Source organism: Humulus lupulus, chromosome 2, assembly GCF_963169125.1.
Source record: "Humulus lupulus chromosome 2, drHumLupu1.1, whole genome shotgun sequence".
Taxonomy (NCBI): Eukaryota; Viridiplantae; Streptophyta; class Magnoliopsida; order Rosales; family Cannabaceae; genus Humulus; species Humulus lupulus.
The window spans coordinates 223,743,340-223,752,181 of NC_084794.1; the positions used below are offsets into that span (position 1 = coordinate 223,743,340).

At 33.2% G+C, this 8,842-nt stretch overlaps 1 long non-coding RNA gene across 6 annotated transcripts; it reads left to right on the plus strand.

Annotated features, from left to right (window-relative positions):
* Nucleotides 1-2,071: 2,071 nt before the first annotated feature.
* On the plus strand, nt 2,072-8,169 carry LOC133818998 (uncharacterized). Of its 6 annotated transcripts, none has more exons than XR_009886217.1 (10): nt 2,074-2,554; nt 4,278-4,379; nt 4,476-5,485; nt 5,588-5,999; nt 6,304-6,619; nt 6,713-6,797; nt 6,890-6,985; nt 7,074-7,168; nt 7,275-7,806; nt 7,936-8,169. It is a non-coding gene; the product is annotated as an uncharacterized LOC133818998 (long non-coding RNA). The 6 variants fall into 6 exon arrangements; XR_009886214.1 differs by having other exon boundaries at nt 2,074-2,242; nt 2,438-2,554; nt 6,304-6,797; XR_009886216.1 differs by having other exon boundaries at nt 2,074-2,242; nt 2,452-2,554; nt 6,304-6,797.
* Nucleotides 8,170-8,842: the final 673 nt, after the last annotated feature.

An 8,842-nucleotide genomic window follows, 5' to 3' on the forward strand; every position in this document is an offset into this window, starting at 1 on the left:
CATACTCATGTATTGCTCTCTTAATTATATATTTATAAAGAACAATTTGGAAAGCAATTGTTGAAGTAGATGACTATCAATGAGGAACGTTGTGACTCGTAAATAATTATTAAGTGACCTTTTTTATCAATTAATCTGTAAATTAGTTTACAGTTGATACTACTCTTAAGTTCATTAAACTACTTTAGTGCTGTTTAGTTTTTTGTGAACATGACGAAAGTGAAGTTTGGCTAAAGGATTGACTTAAGTGAAATTTGAAGAAATTGGTAGCGTCATTTAATTTGATGCATACACATGATGATTAATACAGACAGATTATACTTTTATTAAGAAATATGCTGCATTTTTTTTATTCCAAATTGATTAATTTGTTATAGTTTTACTTAGAGTAAACGATTTCTCCATATATCACTTTAATTAGATATTATACAAAATAAAGGGGATCAACTTTTAATCTAATGGTTTGTGAAATTAATTTACTCAAACCTAGTTATTGTATATAGATGTAGATTTGTAGAATTTAAAATGGCTAGATTATATATATATATATAATGATGCAGTCATGTTGCGTGACCGGTCTTGCAAACAATGTGAGTCGTTTAAAGGAAATATGCACCAATCTAACAGATAATAATATTTTGACATATTTTATATATACTTGAATTTAAAACAATAAAAATAAGGGGTCCTTGGCAAAATGGCCTATTTTTATAGTGCAATTTGCACTATGGCCTAGTTTCAATAGTTTTTAGCTAAATAGCCTCTTTTATTAATGAATTTTTTATATTACCCATTTTACCCTTAAAATAAAATAATAATAAATTAAAAACAAAAATCCTAATAATAACTATCATCTTCTTCCTCTCACCCATCCACCCACACCCATCCACAACCACCCACTATCATCCCCTGCCGCCACCGCCACCGCCACCGCCGCCACCGCCACCGCCGCCCCCTATCGCCGGCGAACACCGCTCATCACCGGCTATCACCATTTCTCCGCAAATCCGGCCACCATTCATTCAAAATATTGGTTTATAAAGCTTTTTTTATTTTTATAAAATATGAGATTTTTTATATTGTTTTTGTAGATTTAAAATGCAAAATGATTGTTTTAGTATGTTGAAAGTATAAGTAGGAATTTACGTTTATTTCTTGAGTTTTATGGAGGTTAAATCTTGAAAATCTGAAAAAATTAATGGTGGTTTCGGTTATTTTCGAGATTGAAAAATCCAGAATTTTTTGACAGCTTGTCTAATTTTTCGACAAGGAGTCTAAATTTTAGACCAGTTGTCTAAATTTTAGACCAGTAGTCGTATTTTTTCGACCACCTGTCTAAATTTTAGACAGGTGGTCGAAAATTTAGACAGGTGGTCGAAAAAATACGACTACTGGTCTAAAATTTAGACAACTGGTCTAAAATTTAGACTCCTTGTCGAAAAATTAGACAAGCTGTCAAAAAATTCTGGATTTTTCTATCTCGAAAATAACCGAAACCACCATTATTTTTTTCAGATTTTCAAGGTTTAACCTCCATAAAACTCTAGAAATAAACCTAAATTCTTACTTATACTTTCAACATACTAAAACAATCATTTTGCATTTTAAATCTACAAAAACAATATAAAAAATCTCATATTTTATAAAAATAAAAAAAAGCTTTATAAACCAACCTTTTGAATGAGTGGTGACCAGATTTGTGGAGAAATGGTGGCAGCCGGTGATGAGCAATGTTCGCCGGCGGTAAGGGCTGGTGGTCGCCGGTGGTGGTGGTGGCGGTGGCGGCGGGGGATGATAGTGGGTGGTTGTGGATGGGTGTGGGTGGATGGGTGAGAGGAGGAAGATGATAGTTTAGAGTTTTTAATTTTAATTTATTATTATTTTATTTTAAGGGTAAGATGGGTAATACAAAAAATTCATTAATAAAAGAGGTCATTTAGCTAAAATGTTTTGAAAGTAGGTTATTGTGCAAAATGCACTATAAATGGGGTCTATTTCCACCAATTTCTCTAAAAATAATAGGGGCATGTAGGGGGAACCGGTTTAGTAACCAGTTAGCTACACGTGTCAGAATTAACCAACCCTCGTCGTGTCTCTTCTCTCTCCCATTCCCTCTTTGTTCTCTCATTCACTCTCTCCTCTCCTCTCCTCATTCCCTCTCTTCCCTCTTTCATTCGCAGAAGCTCATTTTTGAAGATAAACTCTTCTCTACAGCGGGTGGGCACACTTGGACAAAAATAAGGTAAGTAACTTTTGTCCTTCGATCATCATCATCAATGTCATGTTCTTTTGTTTTAAATTTTTATTTTCTCGTTTCATGATTAGTAAAGTAGGTATTTTTTCATGAGTTATTGCCAAAGTTAGGGCTTTTAAGTTCATTATATAATAAATAATTTATAAAAGTAGTTTGATTTGTTAATTTAATTTTTTTTGTGAGTGTGGTTCCTCAAGCACCATTTCCAGTTTAAAGTTTAAAGTTTCGTGAGGAAAAGAGATCACTGTTAAGGTGAAAGGAGGTTCATCAAAAATCAAGCTCAAGTAATAATTTGTTAAGGTGAGATATGCTTTTCTTTATTTTGTCTTTGTTAAGTGATTTCATTTACGCATGGTGTGATCGGTGTATCTTTATTTTTTCCTTTCTTGGGTTTGAAAACATAATACAAAAATTTGATTAAACTTTTTTTTTTTGGGTTGAGAATGCTTTGCTTCTGTTTGATAAATTGATTGGAATGTCCTATATATAAATTTGTCTACCCTTTCATAAAGCATTAGAGTCCTTTGATGATTATTATTGTTGAATAGTATAGTAATTTTAGAACAGAATTTAGTAATTGTCTTGGTAAGCTATTAAAAAATTTCGACAATAGCTCGGTATCATATTATATTGCTTGATAATATTTAATGTTTCTTTGATTGAGAATACATTGCTTATGGTCAGAGTATATATATGACTTGTCTTTGTCTCTATGTTTGAACTCATTGGATTCTCTTATGGTCAGAGAAGATTTTATAACATTACCAGATGAATGGACTAAGGTGCAACTTAATTTTTGACATAATATCAAGAATAATTATAAACACATATTGATAAGTTATTTTTAAAAAATAAATAATTAATTGACATTATATTATTTGTTAATTAGTTAGGATATTAAGCATTTTCCTAATTAAGATGTTTGGTACAATTAGTTTTTGATAGCACTGCTAGGCACCATACGATGTCCAACAATATTTAAGATAGCATTTTATGAGCAATTAATTTTAATTATTTTAATATTTAAATAATACTAGATGAGCCAAATTTTAAACTAAATCATTCATAATGTACGTTAATTTAATTGGTGTTTACCTTTATATGGTGCCTTATAGTGTTATTCGTAGTTTTTATTTAAAAAATAAAAGTTATTTGTGAAGTGGGTAAATAAAAAAAAAACACACCATACAAGCAAAATTATATTATTATTGATGAAAATTGGTTTACATGTACAAAATAAATATTTTAGGGCCTGAATATTTAACATTTTATAAGTACAAGAGCCAAGAAGTTACTTACTTTTAGATTAATACCACTACATGCAATCAGAGAGCATTGATACCATTTATGATCTCATACTTGATACTTTTGTACTTTGTTGAATTAAAAAGATTATGAGATTTAAGTTTGGTTTTCTAAATTGTTATGCAATAGCTATTGAATCACCCTCAATATATTGGTCAATATATACTCTATATCAGTTAAGATTAAGGATTCTTATATAGGCATAGGCATAGCAAACCTGTTCTAATTATAGTCCAAAACATTCTTAATCGTAAAACTCATCTGTAAATTACTAATATGTGCTTCTCTTTGTGATAAAATATAATTGGCTTATACTATGTAACTTCTAGTCCTATACCTATTTTCAACTTTTGAGTTACTTGTCAATGAAGAAAATGTTCAAATATTTATAGTATGTTGTGATTTTGAGCTTGAAGTTGAAGGGTTGATCTTTGTTAGAGCTTGAAGTTTGCAGTCACCTACTTCTATCTGTATCATCATCTCTTGTATTGTTTGTGAATATTGTAGGCATGACTATGCTACTTTGTTTATGTGATGTATAATATATATATATATATATGTTAAAGTTTATTCAAGTTGATAGATGATTGCTTATGGTTAGAGTATATTGCTTAATGAAGTTCAATTTATCTTTGGTTGATAATTCATTGCTTAAAAACATAGTAAATTGCTTGAGAAGTAACATTGTTCCGATTTGATTTTGAATCAATCCAATTAGATGTCATCAAGAAAAAGGAAGGTTGGAGATTCTGGGCAGACCAATGTCAAGCAAACAAAGGCAAGTGACAAGGGTAAAGGAAAAATTCCATCTGAACCTGAGGTAAGCCATACACTAACATAAAATAATTTTTTATAAATACAATGTCTATTAGGCGGTTCATCGTCCATTTAATTGACCCATTTTTTTAAATGGCAGGATGATGTAGATGAGAAGGTGTCTGTTGAGGCACTGAGGCACTGATTAGACGGCTGGTAAAGCAAACACCGAAGAAAGAAAGTGGTGAAGCCAGTAAAAGTAACCCCATTAAAGAGTGCACCATGCAAGATGAGGAGAAATGTACGGCACAGTTGGTTGGCGTTGTGAAGTGGAGAAATTAGTGAAGCTCGTGAGGAGTATGACTCCATAACAGAAGCAAGTTATTAGGGACATTGGATTTGGTTCCCTAACTTTTACAGATGTCCCTAGTGTCAGGGGTGGGCTGATATGGTACTTGTACAACAATATAGACATTGACAATTTCAAACTCAAGTTTGATGGAGTCAGATACCCTATAATAGTGGAGGCATTCGAAGGAATTATAGGAATAAAAGATTAGGACCAGGAGATATACTTTGACCCTATCATTGATGATGAACACAACATTTATGAGGAAATACACACTAATAAGCTGACTGGATACCAAGACTTGATGGAAAAAGCCATCGAATTTGATCATGCTGACATATATTTCGTTGCAAGATTTATGCTCATTGTGATGGACACATTTTTTTGTACCCACTTTTGGAACCTTTGTTCAGAAGGAATACGTAAATGTACACCAAGATATTGACAAAACTAAGAAAGCTAAACTAGGCCTCTTTCGTTGTACAATTCCTCCAAAATTGTGTTATAGGCCTCCGTGGCCATGAGAAGAAGGCTGTCCAGAACGAGAACAGAAAGAGTTATCACTACCTCCCAGGATGCACCTTTTTTCTTCAGGACATAATTTCTCAACCATTAGCATGTTTTTCTTTATGAAATTTGGTGTTGCTTTTTACTTAACTCACTATTTTTTTTTTTGTATTTGTTCTATTGGAATCATATAAAATGGAAGCAAGCATGCCTATGCCCCACGCCATGGACTTTCGCTTACTTATTGGAAAGGCCAATGAGTCACGAGTTTGGGGTTGTTTGTCTCAAAGACCTGAGGTTATAATGGTGACAAGGTAAACAGAGATCTTTTTAAACATTGAGATGCTTACTGATTTTTTAGTTTGTCCCTAATGATATTAAAAATGTTCATTAAATGTGTTATACATATTTGGCAGATTCCTCTACGGAAGCCAATGTACCTGATGCAACCCACCGACCCAGCAAACAATGTGACCACATCCTCCAACCAATTTAGGTCTAGCCAAAACAACACTTGCTGAAACTACATCCTTAGGGATGAAATACGTCCGCGAGATGAATAGATGAAGGAGATAATTGATGCAGCTAGATGCAGCTAATGCTTCAATGAAGAAATCAATTGACGTATTCCAAGAAGAGACTTCCCAATAAATTCGAAGGGAAATTTCCAATCTGAGGCAAAATATTGTAAAAGATATTTCGGGAGCTCTTCTGGAGAAGAAGAAGGGTGATACTAAGCCAGTGGAGGTTGTCAAGGAACCATTTGCACCTGATGATGGATTAAAGGTCGATGGTTTTGCGTCTGAAACAGAGACACTGCTGGCTGAGGTATTTTTAACTTATTTTATCAATTAGTATCCAACCTAATTGCCTTTATTAAGGATACTGCATTGTTGGTGAAATAATTTTAATTATATCTAATTATCCACACGAGTTAACTGGTCAAACTCTATGCCATAGTTTATTTCTGTTTATTCAGTTTACATTATTTATAGTTAAGTCATTTTTTTTCCTTCTCTTTAAAGTGAATCTCGTTGTCTTCCATACTTGTAATAAACACACTTCCTTTATATATGTACGTTTGAATACTCTAATGATGTTCACTTTGCTTTTTCTCAAATCTTGGACTAAGAGCTTTGATTATAAGAGCTTGATCATGACATTGCACTAGATGACCTTTTAATGTGCAATTTGAGTTGGTATCTCGAAGCCCAAAATTCATTGAAAATTACTATAGATGTCGATGAGCATGTCACACCTCCAAGAAAAAAGAAGATTTTCCAAGTGGAGTTTAGTCATTTTGTTACAACCCCTCCGTACAATAAGTTAGAGAAGAAATTCAAAACAAGAAAATGAAAGGTTGTGGGGCCATTTTCTATGAGGACTGCACACACTGAAGAATAATTTCGGTTGATCATGTTTGTCATGGGAAAGGGGTTGGATAAGTAGTAAGTATACTTTGTAGTATACCCATTGTTCATCAAAATTAACCATTGTAATTCATTTATAGGCAACGACATTCTTTGTCTTTCTATTGACAGCCATGCTCTTGTAAAATTTGATAATCTTGTATTGTTTCGCGATGACTTTTCCACCTTGCTTCCGAAGATGGAGGTTCAGATTTCGGTAAGAGGATCTCACTAATAAATTATATTTATGTGTTGATACTAATCTTTAAAATTCATGCTATACATTAATTGGATCTCTGTTACTTGTAGATCATTAGCTGCTATGCACACGTCCTTACTTTACAGGAACGAAAAAATGCAGTAGAAGGAGTAGGTACTTAGGAGTTCATGCCGTGTTGGGTTTTGGTAAGTCAACCACATTGTTATTTGGTACTTTTTTCAATTCTTGCATGTATACAAACTATCTGACAAAATTTCCTGATTGATTTAAAAGACATGAATCTGGATGCTCCATATTTTATTAGCATATGGGCAACGAAGAACAATTGGAATAAATTGTTTTATGGAAATCTCAATACAATCGAGCATGTAAGTTTTTCTTTCCAAATAGGCTAGACATTACATACTTTTTAAACATGTTCTCTGTCCAATGATATTTTTTATTAATTGGTTTCGAGTTACAATAAAGATGCAGATGGTGGTTCCTGTCATCTGCAAAACAAGAGGCAAGCACTGGTTCTTGGTAGATGTTGACCTCTTGGTCAATGAGGCCTTTATTTGGGACAATATGAGGACTGCCCGAGGTCCTAAACACAAAGATTGTCATGCTCTTGCTACTTGTGAAATGATAACTGATTATATTACTTAATGTTCAATTTTTCTTTGGTTTATATTACATTGCTTATTGTCAGAGTATATTGGTTTTTAATGTTCAATTTATCTTGGGTATTTTCCTTTGTATTTCTGTAAGAGATTTCACGCTTAGTTGAAGTTATAGGTACTTACCATTTGTTGAACAAATTTGATCTTCCACATGTTCTAGCCGAAGACATTAGATGATCTCTTTCAAGTGAATGTGAAATAGGAGAAAGGTATAAGTTCACCTTTTTGTCGTTGGGTGTGGAGTATGTAGAGGCAGTCTCGCAACAAGAAAATGGCATGGACTTGTGGTTTTTGTGTTGAAATTGATGCAATATCTCTCAAACAGACGCCAAGGTGAATTGAAGGTAGTGTTATTAAGATCTCCTAAGGGTTAATGAGGACTATTTATTTGAATGTAGGTTGCTGCTACATGAGTTTTCACTTTAAAATATTATTATGGCTTATGGTTAATTTTTTACAACACTTGTTTACAGGTTGATGCTGAACAGTTCAGATTTGACACCATGATGAATCTCATTCAACATCAGGGCAACACATTTCGATCACAGGTTATGGAGGATTCATAAGAAAATTATAGGATTGATGTCCATGTTGATAGTGTTAGAGAATATATATTATAATCGCTCAATGGAGATATGAAAAAACCAAAATTACAACTCTATGCAAAGATACAATGGACAAGATAATTGATTAAATAAATATTATAACTCAATTGCTCAAAATACAAGTAAATAGAAAGATGTAGAAGAAGAAGATTACAAACTCAATACTATAATAATACAAGTAAATAAGAAGAACAAAAGAATGAAAACACAAACAAACTCTCACACTCAACCAAAATGTAGAGTAGTGGGGATCACCAACTTGAACAAGGTTCAAGACCTTTGTCCAAAAGCTTATTTCCCCCTATTCTCTAAGCTCTAAGGGATCTCTCAAGGAAATAACTCTCTGGAATTATCAAGCCTTTTGGTGTATTTTCCAGCCAAGTACTTTATAGATGAAAAATGGTGTGTCTTACAAGTGAGTATTAGGCTCCTATTTATAGAGTTTGAGATACCTCTTTGAATTTCAAATTCCACCAACCCCATGGCTGTTACCAATGTTTAATTGGATGTTTATGGAATTAAAATGGAGATTTGGGAGTTATTTGAGATGTTAGAACCGTTCAATTTGGAAAAAACTGAAAATTCACATAGGCTGTCAGCCTCACTGGCCGCGGCCACTGGCTTCTGTCCCCCAGGCCATTTTCAGCACAAAAAAGTCATTTTTCCATAACGTTCCAAAACATCCCAAATCCTTTCCCACATGATTTTGTAACCTCCAAACACCTATTGGGAGTTAAAAACATGTCTCCAACAGTCATATATCATCATGAATTTG